The following is a 23,168-nucleotide window of genomic DNA, read 5'->3' as shown; positions in this document are numbered from 1 at the left end:
AAGCGTCCTCCGTAGCCCCGGCCCCCCCGTAGTCGGGCGCTGAGGGACGGTGGGGGTGGCGGGCGTTGCCCGCCGGTTGCGGGGGCCCGGGGACGGGCACGGCCCCGCTCCCGGCCGGCGGGGGTGGTGGGGGGGCTCGCCCGCCACGGGGGTCTGCGCAGTGCCCTGCCTGCCGCGGACGGGGAAGCCACAGTCAATCAACAAAGTTGCCGTGCCGCGTGTTTTCTGCCGTGTGGCTGTGGGAGAGTGAGGAGAAGGCGCAGGAGGAACTCCTTGCTTGGCTTGCAGTTTAGCCAAGTAAAACCCAGCACGGGAGCGGCAAACGCGGTGTCACGGGCGTCTAACGGGGACCACGTAAACAGTTTATTTTTGATCACTGATGGCTTGTTACAGCTAAGCCGTTTTGGCAAATTTGTCAGATTTCAACTTTCTGACACTGCCTTTCCCGTTGGAGTGTTGGATCGAGGTCTCGCTGTACGGCATGCGCTGTCCTTGATGTGTCTCCTTATCCTCCCTGTTGAGTGTGATTGTATCTGAATTCATTATCTTTAACCACAGATGAACATCGAACGAGCACATGGAGTTCCAGACGCTGATCCTCCGAGAATCCATGTGTGACAGAAAGGATGGATAATCTTTTGGCTCAGTTCCAGACTGGTGGAGCCTGCATGTGGTTGTTTCAGGCTGACGTACAAAAAGGGTGCAGCATTTATTCTGCCAGGGCTTTACATGCAACATTTTATTTCACTTATGTATCTGTGGCAACGATCCTATTACCTTGTTTCTGATATGCCTGACTGCTGCATAGCAGATCATGCCTGGAAAATATTGTGGTTTTGAAGTCAGAAATTAACCTGTTAGTGCTGGGACTTGTTAAAGTTGGGCTCTGATCACAAGAATTCACAGGCTCATACTACCTTGAATTCGATTAAAGTGGGTCTTCAGGACCTAAGTACCACGGTAGGTCTGGGCCCAGCTGGTTAGGATTCTGAAAAACAGCTGAATGATAATCAAATAGGACTCCAGTGACTGCAGCCCACCAAGTTAAAAAAATTAATTTAAAAACATGGTAAACCAATGTGTTTTCTTATTAAAGGCAAACTCAAGTCTTAAGATACGCATTAAACTTCAGTAAGATACACATGGCCTTGTAGTATTCTTACATACTCTACATGAATCGGAAATACTGTACGTGAATCAGGAGTATAGATGTTGTGAGCATGTGATGGCCCAGTAGAGGATGAAATACGGATACTGAAAACAAAGATCAGTGACTTGACTCTCTCTTCCCAAACCTATTTCTCTCCCTCTATAAATAAGTTTGGTGCACAGAATGCAAATTTACGTCATGGCTTTATTGCTTCCTCTTCGCAGAGGAGGATGTTCATTCGAGTTGCTGCTTTCGAGTTCCACCTGAAGCTACAAAGCATTGCAATATTCAGCTGTTTCATGTTCACACACCGACGTTTTAAGTCATTTCTCTTTCCAGTGGCAGTGATGGGAGCATGGGGTGAAGATCAGGTGAGCGTTTCTATACCTGGCAGGAACAGGTCCGCCTGGCAGGGTGCTTAGGATGAGGGGGCAGATGTCTTGAGTTGAGAGGTAGCGTCTTTAATGGCCTGTGAGCCTTTCTGTATCTGAGTGAACTGCTGAAGATACTGACAGTCTCATGGCTGCTGCATTGATTGGCAACTGGCATTTTGTCAGAAACCAAGGGATTTGGAAGGCTCCATGTTCAGTGTGCTCTTCTATTTGGTCCCCTTCTGCAGGGACAGTCAATTTAATTATGGAGGTATGGACTAGAATTTTTGGCAGTTATCATTATTAGCGATAATGATAAATTATCTCTCTATTGGCTTAAGCTATCCATTTGTGTCCTGCTTCAGCAATTACATTTTAAGCTTGCAAGTGATTGCTAGAATGCTCACTTTTGAACACACTGGTTCTTTTTATATGCAGCACAAAAATAAGCCATTTTGTGGACACAAAAATGCTTGGTATTGGTAGGACATCGTGCGCTTGGAGTAACATGCAGTTGTAAGGAAGATGAGCATGGAAAACCAGGATCCTGAGTTCTGATCTCAGCCTGATCTTGACTCGCTGGGTGATATTAGGTGAGTTACTTGACCCTTTTAGTGCTTATCGCTCTATAAACCATGACTTGCACATCCTGTGTATGAGGATGTTTATTCAGATTTTAAGAACATCTTTGTGTGAATATTCCCAGTGCCATGTTACATCAGTGATAAGGTTTATATTTTGCATAACTGATCACCTTATGATCCTCAATGTTTTTAACTACTGTATTGATTTCCATTTCTAACAGACAAAAATATGTCCTTGGCACTTAAATGTTCCAGTTAAATGCTATATCACACCTACCTTTTTCAGTGCAGTAATATTAAAAAAAAAACCAAACCAAACCCAAAAACCTCAAAAGCAAAGAAGCTGTCCAGCCAACTGACAATTAAATTGACACATTTTTTCTGCTGAATGGCCATATTCTTAGCTGGCCTCTACCATCTTGAGCGCATGTGAAGAAAAAAAAAAAAAAAATCACGGTGTAGTTGCTTGGCTGGGCTTTGAGATTGCTTTGTGTCAGTGATGCAATGACCAAAGTTCAGCTCAGTAGTTTTGATATGACCAGTGTGAGGGAGGTCAGGTTCAGGTTACAGTTTTGGTCTGCTGTATTTGGTCCCTGTTGTGTCGTGTCGTGTCATGTCCCCCCTCCTGAAAAAGAATGTGTTGAGAAGTGTTACAGGTATTTTCTCCTGCCCAACCTCCCATACTTCTAGGGTCCTCTCCTTTCTACCTGAACTCTCCTGTGGGATTGACAGTTTTTCAGCTTCTTGCTTCTTTGTTGCTGTTATGTATTACAATTCCCCCCAAGTTTGTGAAATATCCCATGTTTATTTTCACTTTCTTGTAGGGGTTGCTTCCCAGATACACTTAATTTGGTTTGAGAAGTTAGAATTACCTGTAACCATCAGGTAAAACACTAGTCTTGAATGGATGAAAATGACAGCCACCTGCTTAGAAGGGCAGTTGTTAGCTGTAACTAAATGTTATGTCACGATGCTAGAATATTTTACGAGGTATAGAACTTGGACAGGCAGTACAGAAACCGTCCTCCATTATAACATTGCCAACAGCTGCAGATATGAGTTTACGTAGGGCAAAAAGTAGGAATCTGTGTCAAAGAATGTCTTTTTTGCACTGTTCCTGCCACTGGTTCTGCAAGGGCATGTATATATATTATTTTTTTTATAGCTACCACCAGTCAAGGAGATAGATACGAATGCTAGCCAAACATGATTCAGATTAGAACAAGACTAAAAAGAGATAAGACAAACAACATGTCTCTAATATTTGCTGGTTCTCCAATAACGGCTTACGTAAAAGAAAGTTGATTATCAGTTATTCATCAGAGAATTTATATATCAGTAGAAACACATAGGAGTGCTAGATATAACGGTACCAAAATCAAAAGGGGAATTAGGTTCATATATATACCAAACTTCAAGCAGATCTATGTAACATTAAGAATCCCACCCACCTTTACCACTTCTTTACTGACACACATCCTGTATTCCATTAACCACGTAATTCACCCCTCGCTGCACTCTTCATTTGTTGTAGCCTCTCAGTTAAATGCACTATTTCTATATAAAGCGCATCATTAATGAGTTTTATTCACAGTTTGCCACTGAACAGCCTAGAGCAGGAGTTGGAGTGACTCAGAGTAGGAAAGGCGGTGCAGCATGCAACTCCCTGTGCATGAATTTGCAGACATAATGAGTCTCATTCTGATCTTCTGAGTTTAGCTCCACTAATTTCATGTTTTCCACTGGTGCAAATCAGATCTCTGCTGATGTCTCTGATGCTGCTGGTGATGGGTGCTCTGAGTTCGTCATGGCCTTATTCCTTGTGAACACTCTTGACTGTCTAGGACCAGTCCTGGATGTGAGGCAGAAGACGTTTACCAGTGTGGTTAGAAGCTGCCCTCCCTTCATGCGCTCCCTTCTTGGCATGTAGTTTGCAGGAAGGCATCTCTGGACAGAGCTGCTTGTGTGGTGACACTCTTAGCCACTGCAGCTGTGGAGCTGCACGATACTTTCGCCAGTTGTATGCAGTGGTGACAAAAAAGAGAGAGAGCGAGAGGGAGAAATCCTCTAATGGTTGTGGAAAGAGTTGTTACTTGACTTTTCTAAGTTTTTCATGTATGTTTAATGTTTTCTAAAGATAATCTGATTATATAGTCTGGGAAAAATATGAGCTAAAAATATATTCAAGAGTATTGTTGAACTGCCCGCCCCTAATCCTGAGTGCTCAGATACAGGCAGGAAGGTAAAAAAAGATTTTTTTTGTTAATTACTGAGATGAAAGAAACCCACAGCTCAATTTGCAAGTGTAATTCTGAGTCCACAAAAAGCTGTATTATCACTCTTTCTTAATACTGGCATAACTTTCAAAATATCAACAGGAATGCATATGGATACTATGTTATGAGGAATGTAATTAGAAATAAATGGGAATCATTGATTAAACTGGTTAATCTTACAATGTACGGAATACTGTAATTTGGACCATCACTTTTAGTTTTTTTAACTGACAGCAGAAAAGACACAGTTAAAGATGTGGTATGTTTACCTGTGATTTCTTCCCTTCGTATCTTCATCTCTGGCTGTACTAAAATAATTTTGATATTTGATATTTTACATAAGCGCATTCAAAAGCAGCAAAATGCATAGAAGTCATTTATCATTTTACTGATATAAATTACTGTTCATTTAAATGGTGACTCTACCTGTTGGGAAAGTTAAAATCTGTTTCCTGGGATAGTTGGTACAGAATGAAAGTCACGCTTGGCTCCAGTCTTGATGCTTTACTAGCAGGAAGGGTCTGTTTCCTCCCTGGCAGGTCCCAGCTAGCGGTGAAGTGGAGCACCCGAGACTGTCCTGCTGTTGCAGGCAGTGAGTGCAGGGTGCCGTGTCGTCCCCCTGCTGCTCCAGGCATGCCGGAGAGGAGCCACCAGGAGAGGAGCCACCCAGTGCCAGTGGCACTGGGTGGTTTCTTGGGCTCAGAGCGTGGCCCTCTCCACCAGTTCTGAAAACAGTTCCCTGTAGGTCCTTTGAATTGTGTCCCTGTCGCTGGCTGCCAGACCCATAAGGCCCCTCCGGCCTCTGTTACATCAGTGCCAAACTCCACGTGTTTTTTTTTCTCTCTGTTACTTTTTCAGAGAATCCCGAGGGTCCCATTTGGTCACTCAGTGGGAGAGCGGAGGGTGGGAGAAAGCTTGGAAGGTCACCTCTGTTTGGAAGCGGCTCCCTTGGCCTTCAGCCCTCCCCTCAGCAGCTGTCTTTCAAATGGCAAGGGAAGGTTTTGTTGATACGACCCAGGGGAAGGGCCCGCTTAGCGTACAAAGGCTCTACAGAGTCCTCGTTGTCGGGCAGGGATGAGGAAACCTGCCCCCTTGCAGCCTTATGTTTCTCCCTCTGCGTGTCTGTTCTCCCATTATCACTGACTTCAGTGCTGTATTTACTTTTGCCTGCTTTGAGATGGGTGCGGTCTATGAGCACTTTTGTACTAGGGTAGGGTGTGATTCTGCTCTGTTGGAGTCTGAGGGTTGGCAGTAGATAGTTTACTAACTCTGGGGTCCCAGAGGGTCTGAGGTGTGGGTCTACCGCTGCTTGTGCTATGCTAAGGCTAGCAAGGTCTAAAGTAATCCTATTTCTCTGGCTTAAAGAGTTAAGCCAGAGTGCAGCTGAGTCACTGTAACCTGCTTGGTGCTCACTCGCAGCCTTCCCTTGCTGCCAAAAATGCTTTAGCACAGACTATCTTTAAGCTAAGCCTTTCTTTTTCACAATCACGAGCGAGGACTGGGTATGGTCGTCACACAGGTGATAAGCAGTAACGCGTGAAGCCATAGTAACTTGATTGCCTTTGGTTATACATGTAACACATTATTTTAAGAATCTCTTTTCAGGAAGAAAGAGAACTATTTCACTTCTTAATGATTTGGGATCAAATTTATCCTAGTGGAGATCTATACAGGTTAATCAGTAGTGCTAAATTTAAGAAGGAAAGAATAAGTAATTTTTAAGGAATAGCCAAGGGACATTTTTCTATTTTAAATAAATATTAGATAGGTTTTTTCATGGAAGGACTTAGTGTTCAGCAGAAGAGGTGAACAGAAAAATTTAGTGGATAAGGTATTTAGTGGGACAGGGAAATTTCTTTCAGTGTTTTTAGGTGTTTGTATGTTTAGGTTAATCGGTAAATCCAGTGAAATCCTTCTTTGTCCCATAGGTAAAGGATCCATATTAAACTTGAGGCCTCTGGGAAGAGGAATGAAATTTTATGCAAGTGTTTGAGCAAGGGAGGTGGACTGAGGGAAGCAGAAGAAACAGGCCAGGACCCACAGGACTGTCACAGCTGCCCACGCAGCAGTATTGATCTCAGAGTTGTGGTTATCAAACAGGTTTTGATGACTTCCAAGAACAAAAGTATTAAAATACGAGAGCATCAGTTAGAAAATGTTGGCAATTAGTAGAAGAAATGGCGAGGAAAAAGAGGAGGAAGGAAGAGATGCCAGTGTGGATGAAATGTCAGTGAATGAGGTCACGGGGGTGTTCCAGAGAAGCAGCATGCGGAGGTGAGTTGATATTTGAATGTGGAGGGAATGAGGCAAGGAAGGAACAGGGCAGTTTGGTTCTGTGACCTACAGTTGTGGGATGCACAACTGTTAAAGGGAACATACAAAGGCATTTGGAAAATCAGTGCTATGTGTAGGCTAGGTTTTGAAGTGTGAGTTGAAATGATGATACAAAAATTTTAGTTTCTTTAAAAAATTAAGAAAGTAATTATATGTTTGAGGACAAAGTGAAGAGTCACAAATTTGGAAATGACAAATGCTTGCCAGAGCTATAAACATGACCTTTGCTGGTTGTGCTCTAGTACTCAGAGTATTTACATGACCACATGTTCTTTTTCAGTTAGAATAACATACTTGTCAGTAACATACCACTTCTGCACTATGCTACAGTGTGCATAGGTGTATCTTCAGATGATTGAGGAAAAACCCCAAACTTTACCAAAGTATAAAGGGAAATTAGTTCAGATATTTAGTATCTAGATTTTACTTTTGCATTTCACGACATGGTAGCAAAAGTGTGGCAGATTTGTCTTGGAAAATTAGGATGCATTCCAGCAGAAACTTATGCAGAGACTCAGCTTTTTCCTGAAAAATATCTTCCACTATTCCCCATAGCTAAGTATTTAGAGCTTGCAGGATCAGGGCCTAACAAGCCACATACCCTTCTTACTGTTTTTTGGGGGGGTGGGTTTTTTTTTTCCTTCAGGAAAACAAAACTCTCAATGTTAAAATGATTGGAAATTGAACTTAGGGGGATCTAGCATGTGATTACTTTTTTTAGACAGGATTTTCTTTGTAGCTGAATTGGACTGAGTCTTTTTTATCCCCCAAACCAGATGGTAAGTGATTCAGTACTTTTAGCAGTAGAGAAACGATTTGTTTTCTTTCCTCAGTAGTTGGTGTGAATGTACTTTTCTTTATCTATTTACATATTATGTAAACACACTTTACCAGCATTTATGTACATAGTTTACAGTCCACAGAGAGCCCTGTATAGGCAAGGCCGTGCACATAGAAGGAGTTGATGTTGCTTACAGAGAGCTGTTCACATGGAACTCATGGCAGGGTTGTATTTTTATTTGTATTTGTATTTTTATGTATACACTTAAATTTATGACACTGTACAAGGATGCCAACAGAACTGCAAGTCCACAAAACAGTTGAGTGACTTTGCACACTTTACTTTTTTTCACTTAACAAAGTCTCTGGGGATGCCCTTGATCTCTTCTGCTGTCTTCCTGTGGTAGGCTGTAGTCCTTGTGACTTTTGAGCTAAAGCTGAAAGCTTTATCCTTATTACAGAGTGTTGGGACGAGTTCTTGCTGGTGTGCCAGGGGAGCGAGGGCCTTATTTGTGTAGCCTTTTGGACTTGTACTGATGCTACTAGGGAGACTTCGGAAGGGATTCCAGGAATGGTGAGAAATATTTGGGAGAGTATTACAACTTCTTTCACATGTGTACCTGATTTCTCAAGGTTATCTGCATTTATGTTTGTGTATATACAGTGTTAAAACTGAATGCTAAATGCAGCGCTGTTCCTTGTTTTGTGCTAAACAAAACATACATGTAAACCGTATATATGCTGTGTCAGCACATGGGTATTTGAGGCGGAATGGAAGGATATGAAGCTAATAGTAGACTACATTATAGGGGAATAGTATGTTGTAGTGTCCAGCCACGGATTCCTTATACAAGAAGGTACAAGCAAGGTTGCCCAAGCAGCCTTACAGTTGTCCTTTCCAAGCAGTTAAGAGCCGTTTTGTAAATCTGATGTGCTTTTACCCTAGCTTTGTCTGAGAATTAAAACGTTGAATGCCTTGGAGTCATACTGCTGCTTTACTGAGATGGTAATACTCCATTTCAAAAATAGTGACCAGTTTCTCTCTTTACAAATCTGGCTGTACACAATTGGAATGGGATTATCCGACTCTCTTGGTTCTCGCCTCATCTACATATGCTTCAGCTGAGTCACTGGGGGTTTGCGCACAGAGGAGCTGGCCCCTTGCCTTGTTTTCCAGGTTTACCAGAGAGCTGAAACCCAGTTCTTAGCATCTTCCACTTGAAAAATGTGACAATCTTCTGCTTCCATGAATTCTAGTAGGGAAAAGAAGACACGTGAATTAGCATCAGAAATATTGTGCTGTGACGTGTGTCAAGTTTTTCCCCTCAAATTATTCAGTGGAAGGGTGGCAGAAGAGGGCCCTTGAAAGTAGCACTGGTTTTTTTGACATGGATAAGTAGTCAAGCTGGGGTGATTCACTGTGCCTTGTATTTGTGTAATAAATCACTTTTCCCTTTATGTAAGGGGAATTGTTTGGGGGCGTTTGCCTCTTGGGCTATGTGGCTTTTGGTGTGGTCATGCAAGGTGGCAGAAAACTGCGTCGGCAGAAGGATACATAATCCTGTGGGATGCTGCTGCACGGGGTGGCGTGTGAATCCTGTCTGAGGTCAGACAGCCTGCTGGGAGGAATGAGAGCTTGCTTGGCCAGCACTCTTTGTGTGTTTTGTAGCAAGGGCTGTACCTCTGGACATACCTTATCACGGTCGCAAACAGTCACATTTTTTATAACTGGGAATTGCATTATTACACTACCAGAAAGAAATAAAAGCACAAAGCAATGATTACGAACTTCTAAACACACTATCTGTAGAAGAGCATAACTCCTAACCCAGCTATTGTGGGCATGCAGGGACCCCAGGATTAAGATTTCTGTTCTCTCAGACTGTTGCTGTGCATGCTCTTGTGCTCGTAATTGCCTCCTGACTGGCAGCAGAGTGCTTGCTTCCCAGTGCCACAGTTCCTGGTGTCCCCTGGCACCCAGCTGCCTGTCCCTCACTGGCCAGGTGTTACATGGGGAATGGTACCATGCCTGGGAGTGTGAGAGTGGCTGTGACGTATAGCAAATGAAGGGAATCCAGAAGTTAAACTAGGTGATCTGTCAGGGAGAATGAGCAAAATCTGCCCCCAGTGTGGAGAGCTCTGAAGAAACAGGGTTGGAGACCAGTTATCTGTTACCTCTTGTGAGCCCCAGGGAGTAAATACTGTGGAGAAAACTTGGCTCAAAGTTTTGAGGACTAAGTAATTGCTGGAATCTCAAGGCTACTTAGGACATAAGCATGCATTTATAAGCACTGGAAGTACTAAAGAGCGTTTCTTCTGGTTTCAGTTAATAATCAGGCATGTTGTGTACAGTTTGTTTGCTTGATTGGTTCATTTTATTGTGTGTAGATACACTGTAGAAACAATTTTGTCTTTTGTTCAGTGTTACTCAGCTGGCGTGCTTCTTGTAAATCCAATGAATTACGGGGAATAAGTAACCTGCTCTGGTCTGTCTGTGAAACAAGGTCCATTTAAAATAAAAGCCTGCGAGGGATACGGCGGGACTGCAGTGAGCAGAGGAGGCGGCGTGCGCAGCAGAACGGAAACCTCCAGGCCACGTGCACCGCAGGCGCAGCAACTCACTGGCAATGTCAGTTGCCTCAGTGAAAAAGGAGTTCTGCTCTCCCATGTGTGGTACGAAACTCAAGTTCCACTGATCTTAGTGGAAATGACGTGGGTTTGCATTAGGGCAAATGAGAGCAGAATCTGGCCAACTGTTAATAGCTTTTTGTATTTGGGGCTGAAATAAAGTGTCTGTGTATGCAAATAATTGTGCAAGCATGACTCCTAACTGACTTATTAAAGGAGAATTCAATATTTAATTGTTGGAAATACAAACTGTTTGGCACAGATCTCCTGGTTTGGCTGAGCTGTACTTGACCTGTGACAGGGAGAGCAAAGGTGATTTTAAGTCCTGGGATCCAAGGGGCCAGTGTGTAACGTAACTCAAGGCAGAGTCAGCGCATTGGCTGCTTTGTAATTACAGATGCTTATTTTGTGTACAAAACCAGTTGATTCATTATCTTTTGTTTCCATTATCTCATCTCAATCTTTATGGGTGAATCTGAGCTATTTTACTTCAAGGGGGTGGCATATAACTAGAGTTAAAAACAAAGGGGTTGATAACAAGAAGTTGTTATTCTGATATAAAGGATGTTCTGATGTAAGCAAAATTATAAAATTGGTTAACTCTATGTGCAGAATCTGAAAACTTTTGGAAAGCATAACAAGTTGAAAAAACCCCTTTCTTCTGCTCTATCCCCTGCATCTCTTGCAATATTTTGACCCATGCCTTGGAACAAGGATAGTTTAGCTCTTAGAATATAAAAGAGATGATTAGAAGCAATCACACTGCTGTAACTTAACACACTGTCACTCCTCAGCTGCGCTTCAGGAACCAGCTGAACTTCAGGAACTCTGCTCTCACACCCTGTGGTGAAATGATACCTGTTGGCTTAAGCCATCTTCGTGGTGTTAAATTTTTAAACTGTGGTGATCTCACCACAAATTATCAGCTGTTCTTATGCTTAGAAATGTGGCCATCCCATTCAAACTCCTGAGAGCAGAGAACGTTTTTGCTGAGGCCAAGATTTAAAAGTGCTTTCATCATTCAAAGAGCCTCCAGAATTTGACAAAGTGAATTTTACTTATGCAAGCTTTTTTTTTTTTTTTTTTTTTTTTCCTTCCAGCATGTAAAAGTGACAGTACAAGTGTGGATGGTGTGGAGAGACATCAGATTTTGTTGGGACATAAGTGTGAGCCCAGAGGTGATGGGGTATGTTTGAAAATACTTCCTGGCAAAAGTTGTACTGGCTGAGAATCAGAAGCTCGCATCCAGTTGACATCACTGGAAGGTGCACACATAAAGTGAAAGTACTATGTGGCCTTTAAGCTTCTGTTCCTGTAGTACATGAGGTTTTATACTACACAGAAGAATTGAACCATTCACTTTTCAGGGTAATTGATATAAAATGGGTATCTGTGATCTATTCCAGTCTGCTCTGTCTCAGGTATGCCTCCATGACTTTAATGGAGTGCTGCATATGCACAACAAGGAGGCTCTTTGGATGGAAACACTGTACTGCAGGACTCATTAACTGATGATACTTGATAATTTTTAGAGATGAGTACAACAGTTGCTGCTTATCTAGATCATAGATATTACTCGAGGGAATATGTTCACCAAAGTGAAATGTTCTCTAAAATGCTTGCTAACAGGTTGCTTATGCTTTTTTACTCCAAAAGCGGTATCTTTTTCCCTCAGCCAGACAGAAAATTAGATTTTCTTCTTATTTAAGTATATGAGGAGTAACTGTGAGAATTGTTCGGGTTACATGGATGTTAACTAAGTGTCATCAGTGGTAAATCAGGCCCACTGCTTTTTTTGTGTGTTTGGCCAAAGGAAGGGGCATTTCCATTGTCTGTTGCTGATTGAGTTCCCCTATGATCTTGTCTAATATACAGAAACACTGAAACGGTATCAAGAATATGGTCTCTCTTGTGCCCTACCACACCGAAAAATCATGCGATCAAGTTCCCCGTTTGTGTGTGTCTCTTCCCTTTGACTGTTTGTCCTTTTAGATGCAGGCTCTCTGGGACAGGAGCTGTTGGTCAGTGCGCCAGAGCCTGCGGGCACTGCTGGAACAGAGCGAGCAGCTTTCCTTCCACTCTGCTGTTTGGGTGTGACTGAGGGCTGAGCTGAAAGGCTGGTGGGTGGCTGGCTTGCTTTTCTAGGTGAACCCAGTGAAGCAGATGGATTGCATGAGGAGTCCTGCGTCACTCTGGCTGGCACCAACTGTGGCTGGATACATCAGAAATCCCAGAGCTGCTCAGCTCTAAGCTCTGTCTATGCGTCTGCAGCACCAGTCTCCAGGGAACTGAGGTTCCTAGATTGGAGGATATGAGTTGCATTAAAAGACCAGTCCCTGGGGGTTTAGAAGTGATAGCGGAATAAATACTTACAGCTTGCTTTCATGTTATATGGCGTGGGACTTGTTCTTCCTTGCAGATGACTTCTCCAGTGCTGCTTGGATGTGCCTGCTGCTCTGTGATTGCTCCTAAAGCCTTGATTTGACAGTAGCCTCTGGCATGCTGTGGGCCAGCAGATCTGCATAGCAGCAGGCCCACGAGTCTTCCTGCAGATTGTTAAGGGAGTTTTGGAGAAACTGAGTGATTCAAAAATTCACCACTCTTCTCTGGCAGTTCCCTGGATTTGAAGTGTCCCTTGTGTCTGGCACAGCTGGGCAGCAGGCTGGGGAGGAAAGCAGCACTGGTTTTATTGTCTTTCAAATGCTTGGGGCTGCTGATGTTAGGTGCCATAAGTGTAGGTTTTTTGCAAGGAGAGTTGTAGGTGAGGGAGAAGCATCACCATCACGTGAACTGGAGGGGTGGTACTTTGATGTCTTGGCACACAGGGCAGGCTGAGGAGAAGGAATAAGATTAACAGAAAGAAAATCCTCCCAATCTGGGCAATGTCACCTTGTCATCGTGAGTTTGGTAGTTATGTAGCTGCAAGCCTACTACTGCCTGCTTTGCAAGGGGCTGAGTGCAGCATGCTTAGGGCTTTGAGGTGCTGACAGGCTGATACTGCCCAGAATAACTGCAGAGAGCATGGTCATGTCCAACATGAGGTACAGTTGTAAGACCTGAAAAAAACTGTTTTCCAGTGTGTCACCCTTGAAGACAACATATGGCATACACGCTGAAACCTAAAACTCCCTTGCTTTCTGCCTCCCCAGCAGCTTCATACGTGCATTCAGCTTCTCCTTCATGTGAGCCACAAGGTGAGAATCAGGGTAGCACAGGGATCAGAAGAGCTTTGGTGTTCCCTTGGCCAGCTGGATGTGCAGCAGTCCTGGGCCTTTTGACCTGAGAAGCACTGGAGCACCTGGGGAACGGTGCTGGGCAGGGCATAGGGGTGGAGCAGGCATACAGCTAAGTTGTATAGATCCCTGGCAAGACCAAGAGCCCATTTTGGGATGCGGAGGCAATATTGTGGGTCAGAGAGTATGGGACTGAGGTCAGAGAATGTGAGAGCATGCTTGCTATATGGCTGCTAAGCAGGGAGCAAGAAAGGATTTTACCGTCTGTGGCTTGAGGGATGGAGTGAGGAATGATGGATCAGGTGGAGAAGAATCTGGTTGGGCTGTGGGGTAATTGTACAATATACCCAGAGCTTGCAATTTATCCCAGACCAGATTGGAAATGTTCTGGTATTCTTCAGTAGTGCTTACAAGCATCTGATAGTCACCGTGCTAGGCACCTGACTCCCTGCCCAGAGCACTGACAATTTGCCCCATCTTGTTTGTCATACACACCTGCAGATTTAGTACTTTTCTTTTGGAGAATCCAGCACTTTCCTGTCCTGTGGGACAATGCTTCTCTTCTGCCATTCTCATGGAGATGTGTGGTGCGATGATGTCACTTCCTAGCAAGGGGCTGGTGAATCACTTTGTTAGTGTTCATGAATCACTACTTTGCTACCAGTTTCTGCACTGGTCTTAATACAATTTCCAAAAGCAAAAATCACCATTTCAGAGACATTTTACTTTTTGTTAAAGAGACAATACTGGAATTATCTTGTTGTGTACCGTACTGAACCCAAGCTCCCAGGATGCTGCAGAAGAGCTGTCCGAAATCTATTTGTGTAGCTGAAGGTATTGCCACACATCCCTCCCCAGCAGTGGAGAGCTTGCTTGCAGCAGGGTGGGGAGAGGGAGCACACGCGTTTGTCTCACAGGCTCTGGTGGGTAGTCTGATAACTTAAAGTTTAAAGTTCTGCTGTGGGTCTGATAACTTCTTGCACAGGAGCAGAAGCGCTCTGAGCTGTCATGGCTAGGTGTGCAAAAGCTCTTCTGCTAGTTGAGAGCCTCCCATATCCCATATTTTATTGCCTGCCTAGGAAGTGCAGGTTGTTCATCTCCATCAGCTTTGCACCTCAAGGGATATAAAGAAGGCAGGAAGCAGGAGTAAGTAGATTCCTCAGAATTTGCTTGTCCAAAGGGAGAGCAGATGGCAGGCTGTGTGGTTGTATCGAGGCAATGTCAAAGGTCTTTGACACGCATCTCCTTATGCATCGGCACAGGGCTTTTTCCTGGGGAAGAAGGAGTTGCGCACGGTGTGGATACGATCTTGTGAGGGTAAAGGCACTCATGGTTTATTCTTGGCAAAGCCTGAGGCTGCTTTAAAGTCATCTTTATGACAGCACTAATCTTCTGGCAACTGCAGGGTCAGGGAATTGCACAAGAAGCACAGAGGTGCCTTAGCATTTTACCTTGTTTGATGGGCTAAGCGTCCCTCCGTCACAAAGATCCAACGCGTTTCTCCGACCAAGCACAGCACATGCTCCGGCAAGCCCACTGCTGCCCTCCGAGGGTATTTCCCTATTGTTTTGTCCTGACCGTTACACTTTTACCTTTCTCTGTGATACATTGCATGCTGCCAACTGGTATTTGTAAAATGTTCAGTAGAATTTTGAAGTGAAACTTCTTTAGAGGAGGTCAGTGTGCCGTGCAGGACACATCCCGCGTGTGGGCAGCATCTGACAGATTCCTGTCACTGTTACCCAACAGGCTTGTCAGAAATGACAGCACCTGCCTGTGGACTGCACTAACACAGCTATACCAGCCAAAATGGGAAGCGTTAACGGTATTGTCTGCCCCGTGTGTTCTTATTCGTAGTCCCTCCCCACTATGACAGGCACAGTGTAAATGTCTGGATGGATGGTTACATGTGTTAGGATAATGAGACCAGATACCATTCAGTTCTGAGCACGGATGTGTAATTATTGTAACAGAAGAGTGGCACAGAAGATTGCTTAAGAGTTTTTCAGTTATCAGTGACTTTTCTACACATAGGCAGGTAAGGAGGTAACCTGTCTAAAAGATTTCTCCTTCCAGAATTAGTGCCAAGAATCAGATCTTCCTGATCCATTGGTGGGAAGCTCTGTTTTCACATTTACAGCGTGCCTACGTGCTGGAGATTTTTCTGTTTCATTTCTCTTTTGTGATGGATGAAATAACTTGAAATCTGTTTTTTATATCGAAAGGCTATTTGACTTTTTCTGCCTATGTCGCAGCCATTAGTGTGTTTCACGTATGTCATCAGCACTCCGTAGCAGAATGCTGTTTTGTGCCCAGTAGGGATTCTCAAAATAGCCATTGCTTCACTCTCTTTTTAAGCTTGTCTGCAGTCCAAGCCGCTTAATTTTCCATGTGGTCTGCTGTCAGCCTCCCATTGTAAATTATCTGCCCTTGTAACTCACAGCCTAATTTTTCTTACTCTGTTCAGTGGAACTACTGACCACTGAATTTAGCAAATCAGGTTGTTGTTAGGACAATACCTGTGAGAACTTCCTAGTTGCATGATTTGTACTTATTTTGTAAGTTTTGTAAGGCTGTTTGGTTCCCTGCTGCCCTGATCTCAAGTGTGTGACCTTGGAAATCGGTTGATTTGAACGTAACTTTTTTTTCATTTGCAGCCCCTGGAGGATTGTAATTGCAGTGTTGCCTTGTGACTGTGCTGAATTAAGAATCGGAGCCCAGCTGAAATTCCCAGACCGAAGGATATGATGGCTACTAGTAACCTTGGTGCCTTTTTTTATGCTTTTTTCTAAACAGTATCTTTTTGCATTATACATGGTCAGTGTTTTTGGAGAAAAAAAGTTATTTCTTAGGTACCTATTAAAATTTAAGAAAATAGCAGGTCCCCTTGCCCCTTGTGTGCACACCTTCTCCTTCCATATGCTTTAGTGTTGGAAACTGATCATGACTTTCCATTGTTATGGGAAAACATTTAAATAGCACACCATTTTATAGACAAAGGAAGGAAAAATCCAACAACTTTGTACTCTGCCTGTAGGAGCTCTCAGTCTAAGTATGGCAAAATTAGCAAATATGAAATGTAGGCTAACAGCTAAGGAGAATAAGGGAGTGAAGTTACAGATGCTAAATAAAGACAGGATGAGATTGTTCAAAGAGGCAGGAGGAAGGACAGAGGATACTTGGCAAGAGAGACTCAATGATACGGGTCAGCTTTACTCTTACTGAATCTGAGTGTTATCCCAGATTTGTGGAGATACAACATCCAAAGCCTTCCCAGGGAGAAAGATCTTAGCCCAGAGGGCAGCGTGGAGTGAGGCTCAAAGCAGGGGGAAGAAAAGGAGATGGAAGTGAGTGAGTGAGCAGGGAGCAGGAAAAGCAGAAGGATTGGGAGCATCCTGGGATAGGACTGTGTAAATGCTAACTGGGGTCTTGAGCAAAGTCAAAAGCAGTTTTCCCAAAAATAACAGTGGTCTCAAGCCCAGCATAAGAACTTGAATTTGACCCAGAAGTAGAGAGAATTACAGCAGTTCTGCTGTGTGTTAGGTCTGCATTTGGAATTTCAAACTTTGTTTTGCCTCTGGAGTCCTCAGTCTTGCACAGTCCCATTACAGCAGTGGTGGTTTTAGTGAGAGTGCAGGTTTTAGTGAGAGTGAGTTCCTATCCTTGGGCAGCTGCACTTTCATGTGCACAGGCATGTGCATTTTCAGTAAAGGCTGTTCCCAGAGTGAAGATTAGCTGGTGGAACTAACAACAGAGGCTTTTTGGAAAGCAACACTGAATTTGCCATAGGCATGACCCGGTAGCATTTTCCCCAGCCAAGCACTGGGACTGTGTGTGGATGGCTCTGTTTGATGAAATCTGGGGCAGCTGAAGGGCAGACAGGCTATTCTAGTGCTTGCATGTCTGCTGCAGAAGGTGGAGGCGTACCGGTGTAACATGGGGAAATACTGGTGCACACTGAAACTTCCCTAAGAGCTCTGATTAGAAGATGCAAATGTGATGCTTTAAAAAAGGTAATTTACTGACAGAAGAAAAACTAGTAATGAGCTGAACAATTAGCTTATCTTTCACCTTTCTAGATACTTTAACAGCTAAAGACTTAAAATTAATCTAGCAGAAGTCAGAGCATTAATTTGAGGCTGTTAAAATCTTCCTGATCCATTTATGGTACTCTTCTGGAGGAAGAGTTTCTTACTTCAAGTTAGCTTAACCCTCACTTTATTATTGCAACTGGTCAAATTAATTGCTATATTTGTCAGAGATCACAAACTCTCCACAAATCTGATTGTATTTACTCATGTGTTTTCATTTCTTGAAAGGTGAAGATGTATAAAAAAATAAAGGAACTTTGGTGGCAGTTTGTTGGAGTGAGGAATCAAAACTATTTTCAGCACATGTTAGTAATGTACGTGAACTCATAGAATGTATCTGAACTTTTACATGTATTTTAAGGTTTGCTTTTGTTCCACTTGCATCTTTTCCTCTCTCTTCCCAATCATCATTTCAAAAATGTCAGAGGAACCACAACTGAGCATTTCTCCTGTTCCCACCTGTGCTTTGGGATGCGAAAGAATAACATTAGCACACAGAGACTTTGACTTCCTCTTGGATGCATCTGGACGATTTTATTAGGCAGTCCACTGTGTGATCAGTCTGAGAGCAGCTGATAATGAGCATTGCGAAGATATGGTACTGGGCTGCTGATCAATTTTGTGTGTTTCAGAAGACTTGAAAAATTAGATTCATGAAACATCACTCTCATAAACCACAGCCTCACCATGAGGACATTAGGGCAGCCACAACTGTATAAAGTATCTCCACCAGCAGTCTTTCACCCTCTGACAAATCTTTATTTCTTGAAGGTAACTGTGGGTGGTCTTCCTTTGTCTAATTTCTGTAAATTTGGTACATCATTTTCTAGTTATGCAGCTGATACTCGTGTTTATATGAATGGGTATTTAACAAAAGGAAAGATCAGATGTTTGTTGTTTCATTTCAACATAAATCAAACTTTGTACTCACATAGCAATTCTAGTTTAGCCCCAGGAATAGCTTTAGTATTGCTAAGTGTCTGGAGAGTATTGACTACAGAGACATGATTTTAAGCGGGCTATAATAGTTTCTACAGCTGTTAACAGTTCGCAGAAGAAAGGCAGTATTATTCATCGGTGTTTAAAATGTGCATGACTTGCATTGCACAGAAGTCAGATTGGGAGAATGTCAGAATTTTTTTTTTCTGAAATTCTGCCAGGAAAGTCTTCAATAACTGGAGAAATTCTTTTCACTGGTGAAATCAACATGCAGCACATTGTGTTATTATAATTGCTTATAGCTCATCATGAAAGTTGTCTTTGTATGTGTGGATGTACGGCTTGTACTGTTTTGTTTTTATTTATTCTGCATTCTTTATTATAATGTTCTTTCCTTTTTTCCAGACCAGAAAGATTGTTATTGAGCCTTCCACAAAGCTGAAATAATGCTGTGTGTTAAAAAAATGTTAACAATTTGAAGAAGTTATAAAAATTTATAAGTTGACTGAATACTTTGGAAATTTCTGCATATTTTAATATAAATAGGTAATGCAAATGTTTGTTCTTTGCATTTAGAGGTGGGTCTCTGTTTTCTAAAGGTCTTGTATATAAATTTGATTCTCACAATTACATTAGAACAAAACCATTATTTTTTCAGATTGTATAATAGGAAAAAATGTATTCACAAAACACAGAACATACATGGTTATCTTTGAATGCTGTATAGTCATGAAATTTAACATAAATAGCATCAGTTCTTTGAATGACTTCATTAAGTGCCTTTAGGGGACTGCCTGTTGCAGTCAGCTGAGGTCCTTCCATTCAGTTCCGCAGGTCCTGGGTTGCCCACAAAGAAAAAGACCATGCTGTGGTTAACTGAGAAATAAGAGGAGGTGATTTCACTATAGATAGCATGAAATTCGAAGTTGTAGCGGTAGAACTTGCATAGAAATTCAGTCACATAAAATCAAAGAAATCACAGAAGATGAAGGAGTTATTTCAGATGAATTTGGTGTTAGCGATGAGTTCGAGCTTTATTTGTAACTGAAATTGTAAAACAGAACAAGAGAGTCCAAAAGAAAGAAAGGAAGAGTAGAAATAGGTGAAAGGGAAGAGCTGGGTGACAGAATACTAGCAGGTGAGCAAGGACCTAAATGATGACAGGCAGTTTTAACAAAAACTAGTCCAAAATAGTAACAATTCAAATGTTATGGTCTGCCGGAGGTGCTGGTTGGGTAAATATCTGAAAAGACAGGCAGCAAGCTGCTTTTTTGGGAGGATGGAGGGGGAGCAATGTGAGTTTTGGGTGGTTGTACATACAGAGTAGAAAGGGTTTGTTAAGTTTCTCTGAACGAGAATGTATGTCTGATACTCCAAGGCGATTTCTCCACGAGCAAGTATAGTAGGAACTAGGAGTGGACCCGAAGAGCTGCAGCGCTGGTGAGGTCCCCTGGACTGCATGCTGCGTGCAGCTGGTGTGCTTTGCCTGTGCTATCGGGGTACCTCTTCCAGCTTAGTTTTGTCTGAAAGGAATCTGGTCTGCGCACTCGGGGACTGCTCCATGATGCAAAGCAAAGCACAGTAAGTGGGGCATTTGAGGGGCTGGCTTCAAAAGCGCACTGCTGCTCCAAACTCGAACGCTAATGTAGATGTGCCCTGCCAAACTTTACGGTGGGAGTGGTGACGTGGGACAGGGCAGAAGGAATACTCAGAATGCACTAGTTTATGTTGCAGATGCTGGCAGCATGTGGAGCTGAGAGCAGTGAAAGCCCAAGGGAGTACAGCACCTGAAGAGGTCAGGAGGTGCTGTGGTGCAGGGTAAGCCCTCCAGGAAAGAGAAAGGGAGAATGATTGATGCAAGGATGTGTAGGTGTGCTTAAAAAAAAAAGAAAAATATGCGGTTCCCTTAACATACATCTTAAAAGGAGGATTGTGGCATGGTTTTGTCCAATGAAACAATATTATCCAGTGAGTAAGTTCCCACCAGAAGGGACAAAAATGCCTTTTAGACATATGCAAGGTGACAGTGAAGTTAGCTAAAGCTTTGCATTGTCTGCCTTCTCCTCAGAATAAAGAACACTTCGGGAAAGTTGGTGTCTATCTTAAGGTTACTGTAATTTAGTATTTCAGGATGGATTCCCTCCTGACGTATTGCCTGTGAAATTTTGATAGGGCTAGAAGCACTTTGTAACACCAGCTCCATTAAGAAGTGTGCAAAAATAATGCACAAGCTTCCCAGGTTTTTGACGCGCAGTTTTTATAGGTCTTTTTCTCAAAACATCCTGGAACATGCTTTGCTGTGTTGAAAGGCATCCTTGGTCATTGTGTCCAGTGCTGTGAAATAACATTGCTGCTAGCTGGTGGTTTGCTCTGTAGAAAGCTGCTTATAGTTTTCAAAGACTGCTTTCCAAATGGAATCACTGTGGTAAATGAACCCTTTAAAACTTACACTCACAAAACTGAATTCAGTTCAGGAAACAGTGTTGATTCTTCAGTCTTTTGTGAGTCATTTCCACTGTAACATTCTCTGGAATAATTCACTTTTGAGTGTTAAAAATGACTGGTTGCTAATGGGGAGTTATCATACATTCAGAGGTATTTCCACATTCCCTGTCAGTGTGCCACTTCATACTGTATTTATTCTCACAGAGCCTGTTATATAAAAGTACCACTTTACAGAGCAGAGGCAGGAGAGAATAAATGATGTAGATAAGTCTGTGTAAGGAAATATGTTGCAGAACTGATCTTGGGTTTCCTCAGCTTCTGATGTTTAGCTGCTGGACTAGCTCTCCTTTTGTTCTGCAGCACAGTTCTATCCTTTCTCGCTGTGGCTCTTGGTCGTCCCATCCAGCACAGCCAAAAAGGCTGCTGCAGATACAGCCATCAGGTGAGCCTGAATGTTATCAGAAAGCTGATAGGATTTTTAGCTTTAGTGACAGGATTATGTCAAATAATGTGATGATTAGCTGAGACAAATGTGTTTAGTACCTAAGTATAGCATGTTTATGTATGCCAGTACTTTGAAAACCAGGAAAGCAAAAAATGTATGGACAATAGGTTATTGCCAAGAACTGTTATCCTTGCTACAAGCAATGGGCATACACAACAGTTTGGCTTTTGAACTTTGCCAAAATGATTTGCTAATGAGCTTTTGGCTTATGAAAGACGACGAAATGCACGAGCAGAACACAAATGTCTTTACTAGATCTTGTCAGCAGTTGTGAAGATAAATTTTAACAAAGTTAGGATTTCAAAATGACTGTGTTGCCTCGCTAAATATGCTGATTGTTGCATGTCTTTGTCCAAGAACAGTTGGCCTTAATAGCTTCTGAGCAATATTTCCTTCGAAGCTCTCAGATAACAAAAGGCAATCCAGAGAAGTCTGAACGAATCTCTGCTTAGAAACTGGCCATGTTCAATCTGCAAAGTATGTAGAATTCTTTTTTTTTTTCCTGGGGAAAGGCAGAAGAGGGCAATAGGTGCAGGATGTGGAGGGAAGAAGCAGTGCCATGACCCTACAGCATTTCTGCATGTTGAGTCAGGGAGTGACATTTAAACAATTCTCACTGCACCCAATAGGAAAAACTATGATGCAGATCAAATTGCTGGCTGTGCTCAGAGGGAGATGAGGAAGAAAAAGGTCAAGGCACCTGTCTATAGGTAGCCTCTCCTGTGTTTCAGATGTTGGGGGAGCTTACCAGAAAGCCAAATAGGCCTTTTTTTTTTTTTTTTTTTTTCCTTTCTTTGAGGGAATGAATGGCTCCGGACTTTCCATCTTTAGAGCTGGTGGTTTCCACACCACAGTGATTCAGCCAGCATGAACTCTTGACCAAATCCCAGTTTGCTTCCTGGTTTTGTTTTTCTAAAATATTGTACATTTAGCAGGGCACAAAGGCCTCCCTACTACATGATGGTGTAAGGAGAGCCGTGCTCTTTTTACTGGTTAACTCTCAAGGGACAGTTCTCTATGCTCCTGAAAACATTGCAACCAAAGCAATTGAAAAGGAATCACTCAATTTTGACTAAAACTAAGACTGAATTCTTACATGCTCCTGGCTTTTTGATGCTGTGTGTTTGTGTGGAATTTCCATTGAGGTTTGATAAGGTCTGATTTTTATTTGAGAAATATGCCCTGCCTGCAATGTTCTAAGGGTTAATCACTATGCCATTGCGAAGGAAACCCATATACATTTGTTTAGTTTCTAGATAAATAGATTAGTATTGACAATGATTTCAGGGGATAGTGTGTTGTTAAATTAATGTGAAGGGTCTTGTTCCTTTGCCTTGCTGGATGCTTGTTGATGACTGAATTCTCTGGGGTGCCCTTTTTAGGGAATATGCTGGTGGTTATCCCTGTTACCATGTAAGTGGTAGGCTCAGTACTTAGAGTACTTAGAGTAGCTTGGCTCTGGAGTTTTAAACACTGAGAGAGATGCTAGACAGGAAATCTATAGCCTGGGAAAGCTACAAACGAAAGAAATTATACCCTGAAAATTAAAACCATAAAATGTTCTTTCAAAAGTTCATTCATTTATATAGATACATTATCCCAAATGATACATCATATGAGTAAACAAAATATTGCTCTAATAGGTTTGAGACCTAAGATAGAAACCTATTACAGTTTACCTCCGTGAAAACACAGCATTACTCCCTTCACACCCTGTGTCTTCTTGTCACCCAGCAGAGAGAAATACTGGTATGTACAGGTTTATTTCAGAGTCCCCTTCATGCAATGACCCCCATTGTCTGCTTTCTTTTTTTCACTACTCTCTATATGTC

The 23,168-nt window shown here is 42.6% G+C and overlaps 1 long non-coding RNA gene across 3 annotated transcripts; it reads left to right on the top strand.

Moving 5' to 3' along the window:
• Positions 1-562: 562 nt before the first annotated feature.
• LOC104831971 lies at positions 563-17,793 on the top strand. 3 transcript variants are annotated; one of them, XR_774368.1, is made up of 5 exons: positions 563-1,521; positions 1,960-2,114; positions 6,310-6,655; positions 7,957-8,069; positions 16,014-17,793. It is a non-coding gene; the product is annotated as an uncharacterized LOC104831971 (long non-coding RNA). The 3 variants fall into 3 exon arrangements; XR_774369.1 differs by lacking the exon at positions 7,957-8,069; XR_774367.1 differs by lacking the exon at positions 16,014-17,793 and having other exon boundaries at positions 7,957-9,204.
• The last annotated feature ends 5,375 nt before the right edge of the window (positions 17,794-23,168 follow it).

The sequence above is a fragment of the Haliaeetus leucocephalus genome, unplaced genomic scaffold (assembly GCF_000737465.1).
Source record: "Haliaeetus leucocephalus isolate CR32 unplaced genomic scaffold, Haliaeetus_leucocephalus-4.0 Scaffold229, whole genome shotgun sequence".
NCBI classification, from domain to species: Eukaryota; Metazoa; Chordata; class Aves; order Accipitriformes; family Accipitridae; genus Haliaeetus; species Haliaeetus leucocephalus.
Note: the sequence above shows the minus strand (reverse complement) of the source record. Positions and strands in the feature narration are given on the sequence as shown.